General features: G+C 38.4%; 1 protein-coding gene across 2 annotated transcripts in view; it reads left to right on the plus strand.

The window, feature by feature from the left end:
• Nucleotides 1–4,056: 4,056 nt before the first annotated feature.
• Nucleotides 4,057–25,242, plus strand: part of LOC148340077 (neuronal acetylcholine receptor subunit alpha-4-like) — a 30,764-nt gene continuing 9,578 nt past the window's right edge. Inside the window, exons 1-3 of one of the 2 annotated variants that reach the window (XM_088289952.1) lie at nucleotides 4,057–4,193; nucleotides 4,565–4,724; nucleotides 5,709–5,772. The gene's annotated coding sequence lies outside the window, so the exon portion shown is untranslated. The remainder of the gene's footprint in view (nucleotides 4,194–4,564; nucleotides 4,725–5,708; nucleotides 5,773–25,242) is intronic. The other variant, XM_088289951.1, reaches the window with a different exon arrangement.

Below are 25,242 nucleotides of genomic sequence, written 5' to 3' on the forward strand. Positions count from 1 at the left end.
TCTAAAATTAGAACGTGTAAAGTCTATTTCAGTAATTCAATTATTAAAAAAAAAAGTGTAACCAAACATTTCCTAATTTAGATTTTTGTTTACAGCTAATGAAAAACCACAATTCAGTATCTTGAGAAATTTTAATTTTATACAAGAAAAGCAATGACTTTCAATTTACTTTAGAAATTAGCTAGCAATTGACTTTGTATTCCTTCTGGTGCGTAATGAATCTCAAATGTTATGAATCATGGTGGTGGTACTTGGATAGCTGAGTATTTTTCTTTCGATGGTACTTGATGTGAAAACTTTGAAAACAGGCCCCGCGAGAAAAGCTCATGCTTTGAAACAGCAAGAGGCGCATTGCCATCATGGTGCAATACACGTCATTTATCACTAGGGGGCAACAAAGGGCTGTGTTGCATTAAGCTAACTACTTATTTAACAGCAGCTCTGCACAGAACTGGAGAGGGGCCACATGCTCAACCATTCGTGGGCCAATTTAAGTACCGTAGGATGAATGCGATTTGCTTGGCTCATTAATCAAATTCAAATGATAAGAGGGAAGCATGTGATGCTTATCTGCTTTTATCTCTTTGGTCCTCTCTTTGGTCCATGTTCATTTTCACACGTTTACACGAGACGTCAACATGGGGTGAACAAAAATAAAAATCATATATGACATCAAGACATTTTTTCGACGTGTAACCTTTTCTGCACATCCTCACCAGTAAGGGCACAATTGAATTTCTTTTAGATATATAGTACAGTGGCAAATGTGTTTTTATACTTGTATTGGTGGTAAAAATGTTACCCAAATATTGCCTGTTTGGTTGACTTTAACACTTTAAGATGGGGACGACAGATGGATGCAATACAATATTTCCATTATCTATCTGCCATTCGATCGATCGATCAATGGATCTCCATCCACCCATCCATCAAATGTTTGCCTTCACTTATAAAGCGTGTGTTTGGAATATATTTGAAAAAAACAAAAAACAATCTGACTGGTGGGTTAGGTAATGGTCGCCAACGACTGTGCAGTTCTATTAAAATATAAATCTCACAATGTGCGCAGCGCTCACACAAAGTGGCACAGGCTATTTGTTCAGACATGAGAGATTGACGTTTAAACAATGTCATTAGATGGAGGCAGCATAATGACCCTTTGGTGATGAATGAAAAGGCACAGTGATCAATGAAGCAAGTGATGCAACCCTTGTCCAAAGAGGGACCCGAATAACAGATGGGCTGAGCCTTCTGCTACGTGCACAGACATGCATGGCAATAAATACGCAACCCCGTTGTATACTTGAAATATATCCTTTTTTTTCCCATAATTGTAAATTACATCCCACCCTATACAAGTGCCTTTGCGCAATCACAGCTGAGATCGGGGTGACCTTTTTGTCCTTGGCACCAACTGGGCCTTTGTGTGCCTGCCTGATTCTCCTCATCTTTGTAAACATTTTACAGTGGCAGTTGCTGTAAAAAAAAAAACAACCAAAAAAAAAAACAGCTTCAGATTTCTAAAAAGGGGCAACACAACTGACTTTCCTCATTTACATGCGTACATAACGACAACAGTGGGTTGGGATAAATAGTTGTATAAATATTATTGGAGGGCATACGTCATTATTTAGTTTTATTGCACACTGGTGGAAAGGCTTCAGCGTCTTGTGACAAGGACGAGTTGTGGTGATTTATTGATGTGAAGCTTTATAGCAACACAGCCAACCCAAGAGAAACTGTTTTGCATTATACCACAAACTACAGTACATATACACGATACACAAGTGTATACTTTGTATTAAAAAATATACACAACTACAATAGTTATAAATAGCTTTCATATAATTTAGTGTTTCCTGACTTTTATTAAAGGGGCCCTGACATCTCTTTTTATTGAGGTTTTCATCATAAATATGCATTCCCTCAGCTTGACTAAGTCCCCAAAGTTGAAAGAAAAATGACCCACGCTTCCCTTGCCATTTTTTTCTTTTTATCAACATGGCTCAAACATCACTATAAAACGGGCTGTATTAGCATATAAGTTTTATACGTCACTAACCCCACATTTTTCTGTGTTAAAAGTCACTAAAACTCCGCCCTCACAGACAAACTATTCAGGTACAGCAGGACTATGAGGAAAAAGAAAAAAACTGAAGTATTTTATTATCATACAATACGTTCGAAAATTAAGTGTTTCAGAGGGCACATGGTTTACATCAGAAAAATCTCAAGGTCAAACGCCAACCAAAAACGTCAGATCTATACACGGATGTCAAACTCAAGGACCGCGGGCCAGGTTCGGCCCACCGCATCATTTAATGTGGCCTGCAGAGGCAAATCAAGTGCATGTTGACTGCATGTTTCTTGCTAAAATATCAAAATTGCAAATTGTGTTCACTTTTAATAACATTTATAGAGTGTAAGCATTTTTATTTTTTTTAATTTTTTATTGTTTTTACAATTTTCTTTTAAAATAGATTGAATAATAGCATTTTTTGCTGGATTCTGTTTTCACAACTAGTTAGTCATCAATTTGATATGTATACAGTATACAGTAACATGAGGCGAAAAAATAACACATTTGCCCTCCGAGGGAAAACATAATTACGATGCGGCCTGTGACAAAAATTAGTTTCACACCCCTTGTCTATGCATACTGAAATAATGACAATCTCATCTTAATTTTACTCACAAATGGACTACGTGTGAAATCAGGGCTGTTTTATCTGAACACAAAACTGTTGGTTTATGGCTCGTTTTCCCGTGACATCACGCACCTCATGCTGGAGTTCTGTACATTTTTGTTTTGTTCTGGTACTCGTTGATTGGTTAAATAGAGAAATTTGGTGACTTACCGCACATTGTTTCGGAACTTATATAACATAGCAGAAATAGCAAACAAATGAAAACAAACATGAGTCAGTCTCCCTGTCTTTCTGTTTCAAACCAAACTCATCCTCCCAATCCCGACCTACGATGTAGTGGACAAACAAATACACAGGAAGCCATAACTTATTCTGTTGTACATAGAAGAGACAAGAGGTGGATGCAAAGGTTATGTGTACCTTCTGCCATTAACTCACTGCAACTTTATTTATATAGCATGTAATGGTAAACCATTTCATTATTCTAGTGTCTAACCCAATAAAAAACAAAATGTGGTTTTGAGGGTGAGGAGCTGGCGGTTACAATAGAAATGTGCCCATTATTTAACATACGGAGGGGATCCACTTAATGGTTTTTGAGGACTAAGCCTAATTGAGTGTGCAGAGCGGATCATTTATCATGAGACAATTACCAAAATGGATTGATCTCATTTCCCTCACGGCTTTCGCCTGAAGCAGTTCTTCTCAGAACCTGTCACACATCAATTGTATTGATACAAAAGCCGACATGACTGATTTCCTTGAAATAATGGTTGACTACTAGGAAAAGAATTAGCATGTTTACAGAGAGATACATTTTTCCATTGTAATATGCATGCTGTACTTTTCAACAGGTTGGCCATAGTGATGCCCACCCACTGTATTTGTGTGCCCCTATTTGCATGGTTAGATTCCAATATTGTCCATCTTTGGACCAATTAAAAGCATTTCATTCAAACGAAATACAATAAAGACTATTACATTTGCGATGTTGCGACTAACACAAAACTATTTGTCAGGATTCATTGGGCCACTGTGATGTGTTATACTAGATTACACTGACAATGATGATTTCTACTAGGTAATATTTACAGTGATCATAATTTGACAATTGGGTGGACCAGATTTCCCAATTAATCCTGTTGGGATTTTGATGTCTGCACCACATTTACAAAGCAATCCATTAAAAACACACATTTCCATTAAAAGTGTTGCTGATCTTACATCCTTTGGGGTGAGAAAGTTCATTTCGTGATTTGGTCATTTTAAAAAAAAAAATGTTTTCCCACATTAAGTGGAGCACAAACGTCTGAAAATGACATTGGAGTTGTTGAGATCCAGCTTGTTTTCAGATCTGTTTGTTTTTTTCTTTCAGTCATTGGGATGGGCGGAGTCTCCAGCGCACACCTGCTAGTTATCTTCGTTAGTTGGCTTCTAAAGCGCTGGAGACTGTGGAGCTAGTTTCCGAAATATTGGCTATTCATGCCATTTCCAAGTGCGCATTTGTATCTTGTGTTAGTCCAGTTTCGAGTCAATATTTTCCACGTAAGTAATTCCTGACTGTTGTTATTTGCTATGGTTTTCTAACCTTGCTTAAGTTTGTTCTTGTTCTAGTACTATTAGTGTTCCCATGTAGCAGAATTTTTTTTCTTTTGTCTTATTAGTATTCGCTTTGTTTTTCTCAATTTGTCGGTTAGTTCTGATTTTGGCGGCCAACTTTTCTTGTTCCACCCATTCACCTTAGTTTATTCTGCGTTACGCGGCTCGTTTTTCTCTTAAGTGTAGTTTTTTTTTCTTCCTACTCACGTCTGACGTGCTCCCTTAATTAAATCAATGTCTACTTTGTTTGATCTCTGTCAGTTTTGTTGGGTCCACTTTGATACACACACTCATAGCAGACATTGCTCTGGGCTCAGGTAATGACCAGTCACAGCTCAACTTGCAAATGTTCCAAGACCAAACTCGGATAACAGGTGAACCGTGGTTGGCCGCTACCTGAGCTCTCAGCAACTGTGATGTCATTTTCAGTTGTCAGCAAGTGACAAAACGACCAGTACCTGAAACGGATAAAAGCAGGTTAATTTTTCTGCTTAATTCATTATCCCCAAAGGCCATATTAGTTCAAATGCCTTGTATAGACGGCAGTTGTCCCCCCCCAAAAATTTGACTTGACTTTCTCTTTAAACCTTTGTGCTCATGAAACTGAAGTCTTGTCATGTACTCCAATATATTGCCATATGGTGGCCAAATTGCAATTTTGATGACTTCAGAGCAAGGTTATTCTAATGAAAACTAATCAAATTACAAACTTTATAACATAGGATAACAAAATTGCTTTTGAAAAAAAAAAAAAAAAAGTGAAGCTGTGAAGTTTATACAGAATGAGCTTTCATTTTAAATGCATTTATTCAGCTTTTACTACGCATCCTATTCGAAGAAATTTCATAGTGGTTTGTGAATTGTAGTTTATGTGACCTTATAACACAATACTTGGTGACCTTATTTTAAAATCCCACTTGACAATACTCCATATAAAAAAAAAAAATACTAAAACTTGCTACACCAAAACTAAAAAAAAGATACTTAATTAATAAAAGATACATCTTGAAACTAATTGGAAAAAAGTCACATCGAAATTAAAATGCCTATCATGAAAAATGTAAAACTAATATAACTGTGCTTCAAAGCTGTAGCAGGGACCCTTGTAGAAACATTCCGGAGAAATCATCTTAAAAACAAAGTTTAAATAGAGAAAAGTCCATGTTCAGGTAACTTAGCAAAGTTAAAGCCCACATTCAGCTAAAAGAATTCATGCAAATAACTGCTCTCGATAGCCTTCCCTTCTTTTTGCCATTTTGACTTTTTATTTTCAATTTTAGATGAATTGTCCAACCATAGAGCTGTTGGAAAGTATAGACACTTCAGTCGAGGCATAGTAGTGAGTCATAAGTCAGACTGACGCCTTAATCACGTCCCTTCACGGTTAAGTTTGAAGGAAAGTAAATATATGACTTTTTTTCTATTTTAATTCAATTTCCACTTAAATGTCGACCTTTGCAGTGCTATTCATGCAGCTCTATTGAGTGAGATCAGCCTTGACGGAGCGCACACAACGGAAAGCAAGGTGGGTGTTTGACATTGAAATAGACTGTACACCTCACTGAAAAAAAATACTCTTTGACTTGCTACAGCAGACTGCTTTGATAATAGACAAGGACATTTCTCTTTCAGCAGGGAAATGAAATGGGCTTTGCAGGATCTAATCTAAAGCTGTTGGCAGTAAGTTAAACTCGTTCAAGCAAGTTGCTAAATCAGGTCTGGGGAACCCATTGAGGGCCGCACTGAATATAAGGGATAATTTTCCTCTATATATATATATTTTATATTGGTAATGTTTTTTACACATTCCCTTGTACCTGGTGAGCCACATCAAAGGAAATCAACATCATTGCTCTTAATTTCCAACTCAACTTTATTAAAATGCAAGAGTTGCCTTCATATTGGCATTTTGCATACAGGGAGGGGGGTGAAAATGTTATTTTCTCCTGGTTAAATTTCCGTGTTATGTGAAGTTGGTGGTCAAAGAGAGAGAGAGAGAAATACACAAGCAGTCTCCCCTGAAAAATTTGAAGGCGGGGTGGCAGGAATTGTAATCTCACCATCACAGCTTGAATGACGTCACTCATGTTTGCAACAAGCGGAAAGATTGTTTGTAAACAATCAACTGCACTTTTATAACAACGGATATCAGTAATGTGTTTATTGGCGAGTAACACACACACACACACGCATATAAAAGGAATGGTTCAAATCTGTTGTCGCATTTAGTTTTCTCTCTCGCTTCACTTGACTTGGTTTTCGCTCGGGCTCTCGTCTCTCGACATATCTCCTCCAAGAATCATTTATTTGTACATGTGCATTAACATTTTATAGATTAAAAAAAATAACTAAGAGCACTTGTATTAGTAATATGTTATAGATGTAATTTGTGTTACAATTAGGGCTGTTAAAGCCTTAAAGATTAATTAGAATTTTATAGTGTTAAAAAAATTAACAGTTTTATTTAATTTCTGTGGCCGCTGTCTTCTACTCAGCTAAACTTACTCACTGATACAAGGACGGACTTTTACGTGGTTTACTTTAAAAAGTTGCTGGATGACTCATTGTAGAAATTCAAAAGAATTTGTGCACATTGCAAAGGCAAATTCAAATGCATTATTAGTAGTATGTGTTTCGTGTATTTTACAAGAAACGAACTGTATTCAAGGATCAAAGAAGCGAGTAGAACATTCTTCAAATCGAAAGACGAAGTACGTTACTTTTTGCCCTCATTAATTCACAAATTAATATTCCAGTAAATCTCTTAGCTTTGTGGCAAATTGTAGTTGAAAAATGCAATAAATAGCGATACTTTCTGTAAGATTTTACGATTAGTTTTAATAATTGCTTTGGTTGGCAACCAGTTCAGGGTGTACCCCGCCTACTACCTGAAAGCAGCTGGGATAGGCTCCAGCACCCCCCCCCCCCCCGTCACCCTTGTGAGGAGAAGCGGTACAGATAATGGATGGTTAAAAAAAAAAATTGCAATTGCTTGACCGCACTTCAACACCTAACGGCGATCCAAAATATAATTCCGTACACTACTATGGAGCAATGCTTGAGTTAACTATTGCCTTTATAACAATTAAAATATACAAAACGGGGTAGAAAGAATGGAAGCCCAATAACGTCCCTCAGTATTGCTAAATTCCTTCTTGACAAAATGGGGAAAACAAAGACAACATAATTGATCCCCTCCTAGCAAAATAATAAATGAAATTAAAGTAAAAATTGCTGCATTTTCATTGTACAGCAGTAGCAAATAGAATCTTCCATTGTGGGCTGGCAGGAGAGCAGGTGATAAGAAGTGCCTGATTTCCGCCACATATGCAGTTTCAAATTGAAGCCAAAAAAGTTCAAACCTCGTTTCATCAGGTCACACAATCTTGTCTGGATATCTTTAGTTACTTTAATTGGCACTTTATGTGGGATTTCATTGTTCTTGCACTAAAGAAAAGCCTTTGACTCATGAGAATAATTTTATATATGTCAAGGTTATAAAAATGTAATTTATTTGACTTAAAAATAATAAAACGGGCGGTGCATCAGCCTTTACTACATCCCAGGATATGCTCGTTATATTTGTTTCAATTTGTCTTTCGACATAAAACATAATTTGTGACTGAAAATGAAACTTCATGAGAAACATTTTTGTCACACAACAGATGCAACAACCAATAATTTTTTTGGTCATGTCAAACATTCGAACAGCCACCGGCACGCATATACCAGTCCTGCCAAATGGGCTCTTTGAAAGGCAAACTATGGGCTTTGCCCCTTGGAAGTAAAAGGGAATTAAGTTATTAAAAACAATGACAAGACTGGTTTATTTCCAAGCATGATTTAGTAATTAAAAACGGCATTAAATATGACACACATATTGACAGTCATGAGTGTGTCCAGTTCGTGTGACATAAACACAACCATCAGGCATGGAACTAGCACATTTTGTCCATCCATTTTCTGTACCGCTTCTCCTCACTAGGGCTGCGGGGGGTGCTGGAGCCTATCCCAGCTATCTTCGGGCAGTAGGCGGGGGACACCCTGAACTGGTTGCCAGCCAATCACAGGGCACGCATAGACGAACAACCATTCGGGCCACACTCGTACCTAGGGGCAATTTAGAGTGTTCAATCGACCTGCCATGCATGTTTTTGGAATGTGGGAGGAAACCGGAGTACCCCGGAGGAAACCCTCGCAGGCACGGGGGGAACATGCAAACTCCACACAGGAAGGCCGGAGCCGGATTCGAACCCACAACCTCTGCTGTGTCTTTTCCCTTTTCCTTGATGGGCTATTTTGAACCCTTCCCCTACCTTGATTCTGAAAGCTGGCTACTCTAATCCTGACAGTTGGGCTGAATTTGAGAATTTTTCCTCACTAGCAAGTCAACAAAGGCTCGGGCTCTCTGAAAGATGATCCTGAGTGATTATCATCTGGTGTGAAGTATGTTAAGTCTCCGAAAATGGTCCAGCTGATAATTATAAATATTAAACCTGAGCAATTGTTCCCATCTCCCAACCTTGTGACTGGTGCTTCTAGAATCACAGTTTAAGGGTGCTGAGGCAAGATAGAACTCACCGTTTTTCACATGCAATTTTATTCCTGTTTTCTGAAATAGAAGTGGAACACTTTCTGGGAAAGACTGTGAGCAATGGAGGAATGGATTGGATTTATGAAACCCAAACACATCGTAACCTTATTAATTTCAAAGACAAATCATTTGGGTACTACTTACTAGATACACACTGGTAGTATGCATTTTTGGGGGAAATAGTCCTGCCCACTATGGTGAGTACTAAAAATAACAAAAATTGACCATGGTCTTTGACATGCAATTTAAAGGGCTGACAGGAAAATAAATTGATATTTGTGAATTCTTGGAATACTGAAAAATCCGCTTTGCTGCTCCTCCCTTTCCTTATCCTGGCTGGAGTTGAAATTTGTTGTTCTTGTTAATGCACACTTAGCTCGTCAATATAGCGTTTAAAATAAGCATTAGCACCTGCCACAACAGTGAAATAAATGAATAAATGCATTTTAGTGGTACCTGGATATAATTTAGGGTTTCTTGAGCACACCCCAAAATGGGCTTGGTACCTCTATGCTACATGGACAACACCAAGTTCGGCTGAATCGCGGGCTTTGCTTGTGACGTGAAACGGAATATTAGCCAGTTAGAAAGCCACCTGAAGCTTGGGTGGTTTGTAAGACAATCATTGGGGCGACTAGTTTGTAATGATTGTTTGTATGACGTATAGCCCAAGTAATTAATCACAATAAAAATTATAAGACGAGTTTGCAATGGCAATGCAGTTTCTAGCTAAGCAAATAGTTAGCTTAGCTCGTTACGTGCGTGGTGCGCTGTAATGGTCTTCTGTCGTACGCAACACACTATGAGCAGTAAGTAACTCGTCCATGGCTGCGATTGTGAATGTTAATGGATGCGATTGATCGGCGACCAGTTCAGGGTATTTGTCGCCTCTCTCCCAATGTCAGTGGGAATAGGCTTTATTACATCCAATCCTAATGAGGCCAAGCACTACAAGAAATGGATGGATGGATGGATTTCAAATAAGTGGATGCTTCCAAGTTTACTTTCCCCCTCAAGAACATTTTTTGACACGGGCTATTGATACTGTTTGCAGATGGTGAGGTTGTCAGTTGTTGTCTTCAGCACATTGTTAAAAATAGGCCTGGCACACACACACACACGCACACACAAAGCACGCACGCGCGCACACATGCTCACATGCACTCCTGACCCTTGTCGCCATGAAAACAACAGCAGGTGCTTTCAAACTGACAGATTGTGATGGATGGATTTTGAAAGGCTGAGAGATGGAAGAAAAGAGGAAACAAAAGTTTAACTCGTTTTGTAACTTTAAATTAAAAGACAAAGGAAGGAAGAGACAGACTGACACCCTTGAGTTTGAAGTCCAAAGAATGAATTGGCCCTGACTAACGTGAGGGATGCGTATATCTTTTGACTACATACGGTTTTAAAGTTGGTGAGCACTCTGGTTCGCAGTACGATATAAAAACTGCAAAACTCCGATTAATTTCTATGAAATATTTGGAAGGTTTGGGACAGTAGCCAAGAGAGCCTTTTAAATGTGGGTGAAGATTTTCTCCTTAACGTGTGAGAGAATAATGCATGATTTGATCGCTTTCGTCACCGTTACTAAGTGAAGCAACGACTTTGCTTGGAGTTGGTTTGTTCAAACGAATTGTTTCGGGAAACTTCGTGAAGAGGAAGTGTCACTTTAATGTGGCAGTGGACAGAGGAATTAAATTCCTCTTTTTGATTTGTAGTCACGTTAGAACCACCACCACTCTGATTACCTCCAAAACAAAATGCAAATATAGTAGACCGCTTTGTAATCTGTCACATTCTTATTCTTATATCATTCTTCCGTAAACTAAAAGGTAGACTGTTAACCGATATCTCAGCCCACGCCTTTTTTTTTAACCATGGATTATTTTTATTAATTGGAAGCCTAAGGATGCGCAACAATGAATTGCATAATCGACAATTTATCGATTATCAAATTATCTATTTTGATAGTTGCTGAATTGTCTATTGAATTTGTTTTCAATTGTCACCATCCTTGGCATTTCAACCTCTCAAAAGTAAACCTAAAATTGATCCTTTCAGTATTGTTGTCATGTGCATGTTTAAGGGATAGAATTAAATCAAATTATATTCTTTAGTGACGGTCTGATTATTTTCGCATCCTTTCTTTTTATTTTGTATAATAAAGGTGGCGCGTGATGAAATGTTACATGTACTAATGATGTCATTGATGGATGAGCAATTGGGAGGAAGGGGCTGCTGTGGAAGCCACAATGATATGCAAGGAGTAGGGATCAGACGCGAACATCCAGGCGCTCGCCGTGCTGCCACCTATAACTGGTGATGGATGAGAACGCCTCTTGTAACATGCCACAAACATCGGAGGCTGCTCCAGCTCGCGTGTCATTTGGGTCACTCCCTTTAGGCCAGACAAGTGACTTTTAATATGCGCTGGAGATTTCGCCTAATTCACTTGACATTTTAGAAATGCCTTGTTAATTCGGAAGTGTCTCCCGTGAATCTGAAAAGAAACAGTCCTGAGCTATCAATTTCATTTTAAATATTTAGTATAAATGGAGCATGGGAGTGACCTTTTGAATATATTTGTGAATACATTAAGATGAGATCATTATTATTTCAGTATACTTGTGTACGCCTTTTGGGCATTTTTGTCTGGTGGGGTTTCACAAGATATGAGACAATAGAAGCATTTTCTACCATTCCTTTTTGCGCAATCTCTCTAAATCATCAGTGACCTGGGTCCTCTCCTACGTCTTCAGCTCACTCCACAGTTTTTCAATTGGGTTGAAGTCTGGGGATTGAGAGAGTCATGGGTTGAGCTTGATTCTGTGTCGGGTGAAACGTTTGTACAATTTTTTAGTATGCATCTGCAGTAATAAATATAAAAAAATACTTTTTACACAATTAATACAAGACTTCTACCACATCTTAAACAAGTGTACGAATAATTATACACGGGTGCGGTTTATGTACCCATATTGTAAAAACTGCTATACTAAGGTGCCAAACATAAGGTCAACTTCCCATTGGTTCTTGACTTATATTTTCTATTACCATGGGACGATATAGCTTAACAATATCCAAACTGAAGAACGTCACAATTTTGGGTGACATCTGTCTTGTGTTTATATCTATTCGTGAGGTGTAGTTGAAGCGGACCTGAAAATGTCATTTCGAGGTTGTCATCATTATTTCAATGAATGGAGAAATGAAGGCTATGTCAAAACTCACATCTGACATGGCAACGTTTCCAAATAATTCACAGCTCTACCGTTTTCTCCCTTGTTGCTTCAATTTTCCAGGAAGCTAGCCTGAAACCGTTAATATTGATGTTCTCGTATGGGCACTCAAAAGTGCAAAGAAATATAAAGACTTGAACTGAATATTTGGTTTACCATGAATGGAGAATCAGTTGATGCCGCGAGCTCATTTCTATTCCGATCGTAGATTGGCTTCAAGAAATATTTTCTCGTGGGGCGGAATTGCAATGGTCATTCCAACTATAACCAGCGAAAAAAAATCCACTGTAGAATAATTTACTACCAATTTCTCCCTGTAGGCTGATGTTCTCAAAACTCCCCATTACTAATGCAACCTGCACATTTTTACCTTAACACCATCTTATCGTGACATTCGCTGAGTTCACATTTTTTTTGGGCTATGATTACAAAATAGATCTTCATCCAGCCAATGGTTCTGTAGTGGTTCACTCAACTGCCTTACTTTGTACTGCTATTAGGTACATTTCCTCATTCACAAACTGTGATTGATTAGCAACCAGCCCAAGGTGTCGTCTGCCTTTTACCCCAAGCCAGCAAGGATAGACTTCAGGAGTAAACTGGATTTATGGCTCTTCATAAAAGTAGAATGTCATTTCCATGAAGGTTAAGGGAATTTGCATCTAACCAAGATGCCTCCTTTGGTTCTCATTTCCTGATATTTCGCTGACACGTTTAACACTTCCCCAGTAGAACAATTCTTCGACGGTATCAGCCGCTGCAGCAATATCATTGAGAGGAGGCTTGGCAGAAACACTCATTGTGATTTACTATGTGGGCAAAATTGGAATCTGACTGCTGCTTATGTATATTGCGGGCTAATGTGATATTTTATTCCATTAGAAGGCAATAAAAAGAGGATGAGAAATGTCTCTATATGGGAAACATGCATGCGACAAAAGTATTGCTTGACTCCCTCTGCGCTTCATCTGGGTATCTATGAACCACAGTAGAAAGCATGAATCTGTCCTGTTTGAAGTCTGTTGCTAAACATCCAATTTTAAAATGTGTGTACCGTATTCTAGATGGCCAAATATATATTTTAGTCTTCCCGGAGCTAAATCATCAGTTATTTCTAGTAGTACCAAAGTTTAGGCTGCCTTGGCCCTGATGTCAGCTGGGATGGACCTTGGCCTCTGAACAGGATAAGCATTATAGAAAATGGATGAAAAGATTTACAATAACCTTTCTCGAATAAAATCCCACTGCTGTCTGGAGTACACTCCGAGCGGTGTGCAGTTTAGCAATAATTAATGGCATGATACCTGGAAGGAAAAAAAACAGACTAAGCAGAGAGTGCAGCGGATTATAAGGATTGTGTACAGTAATTAAAATGGAATTAAACTGCTCATTATGGTGTTTTTTTTTTTGTTTTTTTTCTGGTGCACATCTCATGTGGCTGTTAAGCCGTTAATGTGTATTCTGCTCAGAGACGATTCAAAGTTATCTGAGGCAATTCTGTTTTGAAAGCATATACATTAAAAACCAAATGCAAGAAAGAAAGAGAAAGCATACGCAAGTCTGTACATTTCGTATGTGCGCCCTTATTTGAGAAACCCTGGAGTCATATTTGATGAGACCATGCTTCTTGATGAGCGCAACTCGCTCCTTCTTTATTCACCTCTAAAACATTTTTAAAATCCATATTATCTCATTACGGGCTAGAAATGATCATCCATGCTTTTGTTTTCTCACGTCTTGACTTCTGTGATTTTTCTCTTCACCTGCCCCATCAAAACTTCATTCGACTGTCTCCAATTAGTTCAAAATTCAGCCGCCAGGCTTCTGTCATCATCTCAAAGATTCAGTCATACTGTATCACTCCTGTTTTTGCCCATTTGCTCTGGCTGTCGGTTCAATTTAGGCTCCAATGCAAAAATTCCAATTATCACTAACTGGGTCCTTCATGGTTAAGCACCTGCATATTTTGGAGATCTTATGTCTTTACACTGTCCTGTCTGGTCACTGCGTTCTGTTGACCGCCTTCTATCTCTTTGGTTCAGCATAGTATTATTTTCTTTTCTTTTAAGATGGCGGCCCACGAAATGATTTTTTATTTCATTAATTTTAATATCCTTGTCAATTTTTAAACTGTGAGACACCACAGATGATGATCAAATAAATATACGCTTACTGCTTTTTTTGTGTGTGGTGCACTCAAGATAAACAACACAGCACACTCTGTGCATAACAATGTCTTGCATAGTAATAATACTGACCTGTGAGAGGCAGCTGTGACCACCATCACTGACTCCTCCTTTTTTCTTCACTCTTGTGAGGTTGGTTGTGTTTTGCAATGGGATTTGATCTTTCTTTGATTCAACCGTCAGTATGTTGAACTTGCCATTATGTTAAGCGCTTCTTTTGATGTCATGGTTTTAGAACGTTCCCTCTTCTGGGCGTACACCGGCATTCGAAAGGAAAGTACTTTCTTTCATCCATATTTGTACCAAAATGAGGGGTTCTCGTACAGCGCACATGACTTTCGAATTCACCAATTAGAATAAGATTATTTTTATAATTTTTTTTTAGTTGTTTGTGCAGCTCAGCTATTTTATATTATGGACACCATTATAATGGAGAACTATACATTAAATTACATTCAAAGCTAAAAACAGAGTAAATGTTTTAAATCTTCAAAATTCAGATATGGGTGGCTTGGGTCAACTGGACATATTTAAAAAAAAAAAAAAAATGTAATCTCAATTGTGTAGAAATGAATTTAATTAAATTTAAAGGTTGATGTAATAATTATTACATTATTTTTCATGTGGCATTGTCATGAAGTACTTTGGAATTCAGACAAAATGGAGTGAACTGCATGGCTGAAACCGGCAGAGATGCTGTTGATCTGGTGTCAGTGATGTTTGCTGTCTGAAGAACGGCATCATGAGCTATGGGAAGTTATGCTTCAATTACACAGACCCCTTGCTATGGCACATCTCCCTCAGGCAATATCACTCACAGAGATACAATAGTTAAATCAATTATTTCCATCGGTAATCAAGGTCATGTAATTAACTGGCAATATATTATTTATACCTCTTGTCTTTCGTAAGTCATAACTCATGAAAATGACATGTCTTCCTCTGCTTGTAATATATGTAGCCAAAATCAATATTCTTCTATTGTTTTTCCAAACATGTGATATCAATTGATGTGATATTTTGAAGAACCTGCAATAGCATGTTAAGAGTCAGGCAATTAACATCACCAATCAATTGAGGCACGCCCGTAGTGCATACGGATGTAGTGTTAATTCATCTCGAGGATTGATTCCCAACCCCAGCTTAATCAAAATATTGATTCCAGGTCAAAAGCTAGCGGTTGTCGTAATTGCTATGAACACCATAACCCGTATTTAAAACGTTCATTGCTTTTCTCTCACAGTGGTCGCTGCTTTATCAAATAAATAAATAATAGAACATGTCCATGTCCTTTTGTTGGTACCTGTTAAGCGGCCATGTCGGCACCTCTCAGTTGTTTCCAGCTACGTCAATATTTAGCTTAGTTCTCAGCATGCATGAATGCTTCAATGTCCACACTGAGTGATGACAAGAATATTAACCCTTTATCCATCAGGGAACCAAGCGTGTTAGTCACGTCAAGAGGGTGATGAGAATGAACATATATGGCTGACCAGGGCATAGTAGAAGCATGAGTTTTCTCCAGTCAATAACTGTTAAAAAAATATTACTGGTTTAAAACACACTAACAATGACAAAAAACATAGAGTAAGTAGGCCTACATGTTTATACGGAAGAATTCAGGGGCGATTCTGGAAGAGTGCCCTGGTGGGTGGAGGACGGACCGACTCAATAGGGCAAAGTGCCCATCTATGGCTGTCGGAGCCTCAGCATAGCGCCGTACATGCTGGTAAGAGTTTTGATTCGATATTGGCCCCAAAATTTTTTACTTGCATATTTGATAAAATTTTATGAAAAACAAATACTATTGTGGCGAGTCTTCACTGTCTTCCAACAAAAGATAATTCCAGTCATGTTTTGAAAAGTATAGATTCTTGTACTTCCACTTCCTCGAGAGCCATATGTTGGTTTCAGTAAATACGGTAAAGTCCAATTAAATTATTGGAGCCTTCTAGCATGTCATCCATATTACTACTTGACATTCATAGTCACAAGCAAACACCTTATGTTCGGCCCATAATTCTGCAAAATTGCAGAAAAGGGTTTATTTTAAAGCCATGATTGACAGGTGTGTACGTGTCATGTGTGTGTGTATGTGAGTGTTTATGCAGAGGGAGAACACATACAAAGAAAGCAGTAGGTATGAATCATGAAGGCAGAAAACAAAAAGCATGTATTGTTGGGCGCTATATACAGGGATCTGACCCATTGCAATGATGTCACTTCCCCCAGGCTGTTCTTTGGGAATGGTCCACACAGAGAATGGCTTCAGTGGGATGTCATTTTTTTGTGTTGTGAGCAATGCTTTCTTTACGGGACACTCATCAATAATTCAACTATTGTCACGTATAATTCTTTCCCTTGGACTTTCTGAGCATAGTGTGATTATCATTAAATTCTAGAGTCACACTCCCATTGTTGTTGTTGATATAAATGGCTAGAGACCTTAGTTACCTTTAAATCTTAATTATTAATTTGACAAAGACATTTTGGAAATTTTGCAAAATAGGTGCCCATCAGTGCCCTACTGATCCCCGTTGGAAAAAAAACAAAAAAAACACAAAAAAACGTAATTGACAAGTAAACTTGTCAATGGCAATGAATGAGTTAAAATTCTGATTATCATTATTAATCATGTTGGTCACTGGTACACACATCTGACTATCCTGCAGCCAGCATGTGATCAATCTCTGGCTGTAGATGCGAATGCGATTGTGTCACAATATTGCATTGTTGAGGGTCGACGTACAGGCAAGCAGGGAGGCAAGACCACGGAGCAATTAAAAAAAAAATAAAAATCACAAACGATTAGAAAGGCAAACGAGGTGCGTAGGATTTTCAAACTAAATTAAGTCCACTCAAAGAAAGCAAAGTTTAAAGTAATCAAGACACTCAGGAAATAAACTCGCAACAAAGGGAAACATGACATGATTAGCATACTTGAGAACAGACGGCACCAAAAAGAGCAGCAGTGAACTGATCAAACACAGAACAAATGCAGCGGACTAAATACTAAAGTGACGAGGAACACCTGAACACGATGCGAGCGGCTGAGTTGACTGGTAGACATAAATGCCCAAGTTGACGAGCATAGGTGGAAACAAAAAAATAGAAAAAGCAGCACAAGAAAACAATATGTAATCTAAACAACAAAAACACAGACATGGAAGATTGTTTTTCAAGGGCCAGCTTTTAACTTGGCAACGCTGCTACTTTTTACAGTGCATTACGTTTTTTTTTTTTTCCTATTGTCCTCCATTTATATATTTATTTTACTGCCATGAAAGCGCTCCATCCCATTTTCAATGCTCCCACAGAGTAAATCCTCCGCAGTGTGCATGTCAATATTTCTCCAATCAAAGACACGGTTCACTTGATCCAGTCATGACTAACAGTGACGTGACCAAGATGAAGTGAGCCTCTCACCCTCATGGCATCCCCGAGGTACAAAACTACCACACTTTTATTGGCTGATTATGAGTGTTGATAGCTGATAGCAGTCCAGTAGGAGTGTATTAGAGAAAGGAACTCAGCAGTTGGTAGCCCCACTGGGTGGAAATGAGCTCATTAATAAACACTTTGACACAGCAGTTTTTCCTCTGGTCTCTTCAGTTGAATCGAGTAGATGTCTCAAAGTACCATTTTATCGACCATGTTCACACAATGTGTGGAGCACAAAGCACGCATTTGATGTCATTTTCTTTCTTTTTTGTTTTTTTTATACCTAAACGAGCATCAGCATTCGTGTTTGGAGAATATGATCTAACCAGCAACCCCAAATAACTTCTAAATATCTCATTTACCATGTAATGTTTTCACTTCTTGCCGTCATGTGTGTAGAGTGGCAAAGCGCAATTTCCTTGATTTCAGGCTCACTATACTCACTATTTTGACTTTGTGTCAACTAAAAACACAAATGACAGATTATCTAGATTCAATAACATTGCATTAAAAATAAAAACAAGCACAGTATACATTCAAGCTTAATGAGACAGTCCCACATCGTGTGACTGCCGAAGGTCTTCAAATTTAATTATATTCATGAACATTGTGCATAAATGATGTTGATTTTTGACATTACAACATTAATAGTTAAATATGTCAAGTAAGACTGTCTTTATTTTGTTTTATTTAAAAATGTATTCATGTGACATGTAGTCTAGAAAGACTTCCACTACCACCACTTAATTAGATAAAAAAACAAGTAGCTCAAGTAGGATAAGTCAAAAAGGCTTTTTATATTTAAAAAAAATAAATCCTTAAATGTCCCTTTTTCAAAATGAACTTCCAATCAAGTGGCTAAACCGGGTGTCATTTTTTGCTAAACAATCTTGTCGGAATGTAGCCAATAAAGTAACTTGCAACCTAATGTAGTTATTTAAAAACTCATGAAGTCAGTAAAGTGAGTTGCTTTTTAAAACAAGCATTCCGATGATACATTACATCTTCAAAGTCACTGTGGTCACTCTGCTCATAACCTACAGTTGTGATCAAAAGTTTACATACAACTTGTAAAGAACATAATGTCATTACTCTCCTGAGTTTCCACTTATTTCTACAACACAGATTTTTCTCTGATAGATCCATTTTTGTCACCAAAAATCGTCCATGAAGTTTGGTTCTTTTGTGACCAAAATTGACCAAATCTGGTAGGTCAATAATTATTGCATACAGCAATGCTAATATTCGGTTCCATGTCTCTTTGCCATTTTCACGTCAATTAGGCGCTTTTGGTGGCCACAAGCTTTTGCATGCTTTTGGTTGAATCTTTGACCATTCCTTAGTACATAATTGGTGAAGTTCAGTTAAATGACTTGTCTTGAATGGACTTGTTTCTTCAGCATTGTTCTCAATGGGATTTGAGTCATGACTTTGGAAGGCCGTTCTAGAAAGTTAATTCGAACCCGATTTAGCCATTCCATGACACTTTTAATTCGAGCCTTAAGGAGCCACTGTTGGAGCAAGGACTTCATTCTGACGCGACAGCAAAACATGCTTGACTGTGGACACTGACACCTGTGTTCCAGCACCTTCTAATTTTTGGTAGACTGGTTGACTGCTTTGAAATGTCTTCAAGTGACTTTCCTGACTTGTTCAAGTCGATCGGCTTTTTCAAATCCGCGCTGAGCTCCTTTGACTTTCCCCTCGTAGCGTTGTGACTGTTTGTATTCAATGAGCCTTATTTAAATGGACGGAGAAAAGTCACCAGCTAGAGTCACTCTTAATGACTCACAAAAAGTTAAAAAGCTTATACTCTGAAGCTCATTGAATTGACAGATCTTTGCCAAAATTGCTAATTCATGTTGTTTTTGGTATATTTTTGACCCATCAGATTTTAGTCAGAAAAGAACCCAACTTCATGTTTTGAGTATCTGCTCCATTCACTCCGAATCAGAGAAAAACAGAGTTGTAGAAATAACTGGATACTCGGGAGAGCCATGACATGATGTTCTTTCCAAGTGTTTTGATCACAATTGTATGCGGCCTGTGCAAATGACATTTCTCTACAGGTAGAACTTGCTTGGCAGTGGGAGAGAGGGGTGCAAAGAGGAATGTCTGCGGGCAGTGAGGGTCAAAGTGCACCAAATAAAGGGGGTGGGGTTGGGTTCAGCTTGAAGAGTATCCAAGATGTTATTTTATGCATAACACGCTGGTCTTTTGAGCTGTGAGGACTTTGACAGATATTTGCTGCATTCATGCATACTTGGTTTGCTGTTTATATTTTGTACAGCATACTATACATGCTGGCAGGTACAATGTTCCACACGCGCACACACACACACACACAGGAGAAAGAGACAACTGGAAGATTGGGTTGGAGAGAAAAGACAATATGTGGGAGGCTGAGAATGCAAAGAAATGAGTCTGTGTGCCTGGGTGCGTGCGTGTGCGTGTGAGAACGAGAGAGCGATTGAGACAGAGAGACCTTTACCATGTGGCCTTTATCGTATACTTAAATGGTTCCAATTGCACTAAATGAAAGTGTCAAGGTCAAAATAATTTACAGATTATCAGTATAAGCGTGGACTTGCCTGTGCGTGCGTGTGCGTGCCCACATTTGTGTGTATGTGACATATTTGGCACATTTTTCACAGATTAAACAATGATACCTACTCTGTAAAAAAAAAAATGGGGTAGAATTTACCCTTTTTTTGTCAGGTACTTGCACAAAAAAATGCATCTGGATTTAGATTTTATTTTGCGCAAACGGTCTTTAGTTGACCAGTCTGATTTTTGAAGTCCATACGGACCATTCCCTTCACATTCCGGATCAGTGCAACGGGACGTAACGTATGTATAGCTGGATAATAGATGCGCATTGGACAACGAGGAGGACACAAAATAAACCAAAACCATAATGCATTCCAAAAATGTCCAAGGGCTTGCCCAGAAACTGCAAACAAGATGCACTCTGACATGTTCTCCTGCAATTTTTACAAAAAATGTACTCAATGTAAATTTGTCCAGTCAATGTGTGCAGAAGAATTGGTGGGCATGTATGCGTTTGCAGTGAACATTTTTGGGACTTTAATTATTTTTTTCTTGCCAACCAATTCCACATAATTGGAGCGCGGGAATTCCCCCCCCCCCCCATGTTTTAATAATCTTTTATGAATGTGTAATTACTGAATATGGATCAACAACAACAAAGGTAATTCGATTTTTTTTTTTCCATGCCCCAATGAAAAATTTGCCCCGAGATTGTTTTTTTTCTTTTTTTTTCTTCGTGTCAACTGCATAAAATGTGAACGTTCTTGAAGTAAGACCACTTGCATTCAGCACAAAAAATCAGTCAGTTGTCATTGTAATCTGACCCAGCAAAAGCATTATTTCCGGTGGGGAAAATTTTTGATAATAGGAACACAATGAATTCTCATCATTGTCTTTGGGTCCATCGCACATTCTTAGAGAACTGTTGGAGGGTTCAAGAGAGGAAGAGAGAGCGGGCGAGCGAGAGTGAGAGAGAGAAGGAGGGAGGAATCTGAGAGATGAAAATCACAGTGAGGGAGTCGCGCATGTAGAGGAGCAGGAAAGCGAACTCATGTGATCCGAGGATTCCACCAGAGCGAGGAGGCACCCGCCAGTGTTGAATCCAGACTGTCTCAACTCAAAGTGGACAGCAGAGTGACAGGGGAGGACAGATGGATGAGAGGGGGCAACACAAGGCTGACACTGACTCATTCAACATTTGGCTCTTTATTAAGATCATCTGAAGCGAGATCACACTGTTTCTATGACGACGTCCTGCGGCTTGAGGAGCAACATGGGTGTAAACAAATCTTTCGGCTTACTTTTGCTCACTCTCAGCACACAAGGTAATTTTTATTGATCAAATACTACGGCGCAATAAGATCGATACATGTATGTGCAGCATTTGCTGTTTATCATTCCTCCTTTTAAAACTTTCAGTCATGTTCAAAATGTTATTGTGTCATTTTAAGATGCCATGAAAATACTGTATAAAAATTGGATTTAATCGATAGCACCGTGTTTACTAATTGAGAAGAGTGGATTATGTTTCCAAGACTATCATAAATTCATCATTGTGAGATTGTGGTATGGAATTTTTATTCTTGTTTTTTGGCTGGGGGGAATCCATGCTTTTGATGTTTAACACCCTGCTCCGCTCTTTGTATTTCTAAATCCTTTTAGAAAGGGTGTAACAAACAAGAATAGAAAATGTGTTTCATTTTCTCGAGTTTCCATTGGATGAGGATGAACACCTCTGCTGCTTTGGTGACCTGCTAAAAAGCGTTGCCGGCGACGGAGCGCAAACACTGCTTACGGATATTTGCTGTTCGTGCACTATTGGCCTCAGAGAGCGCATTGATCAAATGAGAACAGAATTGGGTCCAGTAGCGCCGGAAAACCAGTAGCTAACTAACTTGGATGCACCAGTTGGGCGTGTGTGCGTCGTTACACTGATTAAATCAAACTCCATCTGATATTTGTTCAATTTTAATTTTTGCTCAACACAGATTTGTTTTATAGATAACATAATATTACTTCTTATTTCATACAAAAGCTGTTCTGGGATGCAGGTGGAACTATCTTAAAAGTGTAAAAATAAGTTAACTACTGCTTACAATTAGATCAATCAATCATAAATGGTGGTCCAAACATACCGTTTTTGTGGCTTAAGAAGCAGGTTTTCAGTAGCATTTCTTGATTTCACTTCAGAATGTTTCTGTATATTCCGGATCCATTTAAGATATTTAAGTCCTGTCATTTGCTTTCCCTGATTTCAATTTTAGATTTTAAGTTGCTATTATATGATATGATGAAACAGCACGGAAAGACGACGTTTCATTCTTAACTGGGTGCGTGATATTACATGCTTTGAATATTGAAGGAAAAAGAAACAGCATATGGAAATACTGCAGAGCCCTAATTTCACTGATTCTATATGTATTGTTGGAACCACGTCTGTTTAATTTTAATTTTTCAGTCACGACATCGGCCTGTCCAGGCAGTAATCGGTTAGGTTGGAAAAACCGGAAAGGGGTTTTTGAGGTTACTGTTTAAGTTTGCACGATAATGTGCGAAATGTCAACATGGAGCACAATTTGTCACTTTCAGTTATACTTATTGTTATGATTATTTTCTATTTATGACCTGGAAGTGTATTTCATGCAAGTAATTATTGTAATTACTACTTTACTACTTAGTCAACATAGGTTATTGCTACCTGATGGTGTGTTCTGTTTGAACTACACAACTCAAACTCAAATGTGTGTGATAAATTGACAATCTTGAAAATCAAAAATTGACAAATCATTTTATGTCAATGCCTCGTTAGACCACTCTATTGTATATTTTTTATTTAAATTTCTGAGAACAAATCAAATGGAAGAAATTGCTTTCTGTGTCCCTCAAAGGGAATGAAACGTTTTTGCAAGGCCACATAGTCCACAATGAAACATTTACTGCCTTTTTAGTACACACCACTGCTTTGCCTCTCATAATTATGCTGCTATCTATTATGCAGTTTTGTGCGGGCTTCTATTTAATATTGGACGCATTGGATGGACATTCCAGGCTAATGATGATGAACCAAAGGTCACTGTGCAGGCTACCATGCCTTGCAGCTGTTTGCTTGATGAGCACCTGCACGTAGATTCCGACATAAAGGTACGACAATACGTGGGCAGATATTGATCCTTTAAAATTTGAGGATGCCTGTTTGCTGTTTGCAGGCAAGTAAAGGACAACACATCAGCTTTGATTCAATGCGTAGGAGGACAACAGCAACATCTGTGTCTCGGTTTTAACATGTAGTAGGTGGATGGACTGTGAGCTTGAACTGATGTACAAGTTGAGACTGAATCAGCAGCACCTCTTCAGGTTGTTGCCCAGTAATGCAGACGGTTTTGCTTTATAGCTGAGATTTTTTTTTTTCACAATATAAAATAGTTTACTTTGACATGATCGCAAAGTGTAGCACCTGTGAGAGAGCAAGATAGTACCTCTGCTTGTCATGTCAGTCCAGCTGCCTTTGGATCAGCGGCCAGTTTAGCATCAGTGGTGAAACTTGGTGTTGAGGGTGGTTATTGTGTTAATTAGCTCCATTATTATGCGGCGGGGGCAGAAGGCAAGGCAAGGCGGGTTTATTTACATAGCACATTTTCATCCACAATGTTTTACACACAAAGACACACCTACATGCATTTACAAACACAACCAGAAGCAAAGCGGAGGAAAACAAATGGATCTTACAGAAATTACCAGAACATATATTGACACCATTTAAACACATTAACAGAAAACTGGAAAAATATTTTAAAGTAAAGAAATAAAAGTAGGTTTCTAAAATAACAAGATTTTAAATTGTTTAGAGTACCTTAATCAAAGGTTAAAAGTTGTTTGCGTAGTCTGTCAACTTTGTCTGCGTCTTGTTGCTGCCCAAAAGAATTGTGGGTAATATCCTTTCGTAAACGTTGGTTAAAAGTAACCTATGCTAAAGGAGGCTTAAAAGTTGCATCCAGGCACCGTTCCTAAGCATTTGTGGAATTCGAACGATCCTATCTTCCAAGTACTTCTGGTATATCTCACCAGCATAGGATAGGAAAAGAAATTTCCTTGGCAAAAATGAGAATTTGAAGGGGCCCTTAGAAACCGTAATCCAAAACGGCATCTCATCTGGATTACTTTAGTGCTTTATTTTCAAGTAGAAAATCCTCCCTCAAGCATCTCTAGTTGGTCCAAAATCCTGTTGCTCGCCGTCTAACTGGAGCTTGTAGGAGGGAGCAGATTCTGCAACTCCAATTCTAGCCTCCCTTCACTGGCTCCCTGTACATTTCAGAGTTCATTCTAAGATTATTTGATTTGTCTTTCAATTTTTAAACGGCCATCCCTTTCGGAACGCCTCCACCCCGGTGCCTGAGGTCAGCAGACCAGATACTAGAGGGGGGAGGGGGGTTGAGGACAAAGCGGTGCCTCAGATGTCAGGGATCCACCTTTTTCCATTGCCTTCTCCTTGGTATGACAAACGTTAGGCAAGGCTCCTCTCGGTCCATCTTTAAAACTTGCATTAAAACGCATTTACATTCTTTGGTTTTCGACTCAGCTTGCGTCTTAGTATTCTTTGAGTGTTTTATTGTGTTTGCTGTTTTTGTATTCTTCATTTTTATTTTCACTGACTTTGTCTTTTGTCTGATTTTTACTTCATCTACAGAACTTTATTTGCAGCTGTGGTTGGTTTTAAAACGCTCTCTAAATAAAGTTGAGTTGAGCCTGATTCTTTATTGGTACTTTGTATAAGCCGGGCGATTTACTTTTGTACATCAAGACGTTTATTTTGTCATTTGCATGTTCTGTTTACTTCTGGGTCTAAATTCTGCTCCTCATGTCACACTTTATTACAATGTTTTATTTCACACTTGGTGAGTAGTCAGTTCTCCAAACAACTAAGCATTTGTATCCAAACATTAAAAGGTCAATTTAACACCATACATTTATTTATATTCATATAG

This window comes from Idiotropiscis lumnitzeri, chromosome 3 (genome assembly GCF_059441095.1).
Source record: "Idiotropiscis lumnitzeri isolate Australia: NSW breed Sydney's pygmy pipehorse chromosome 3, RoL_Ilum_1.0, whole genome shotgun sequence".
In the NCBI taxonomy this organism is placed as follows: Eukaryota; Metazoa; Chordata; class Actinopteri; order Syngnathiformes; family Syngnathidae; genus Idiotropiscis; species Idiotropiscis lumnitzeri.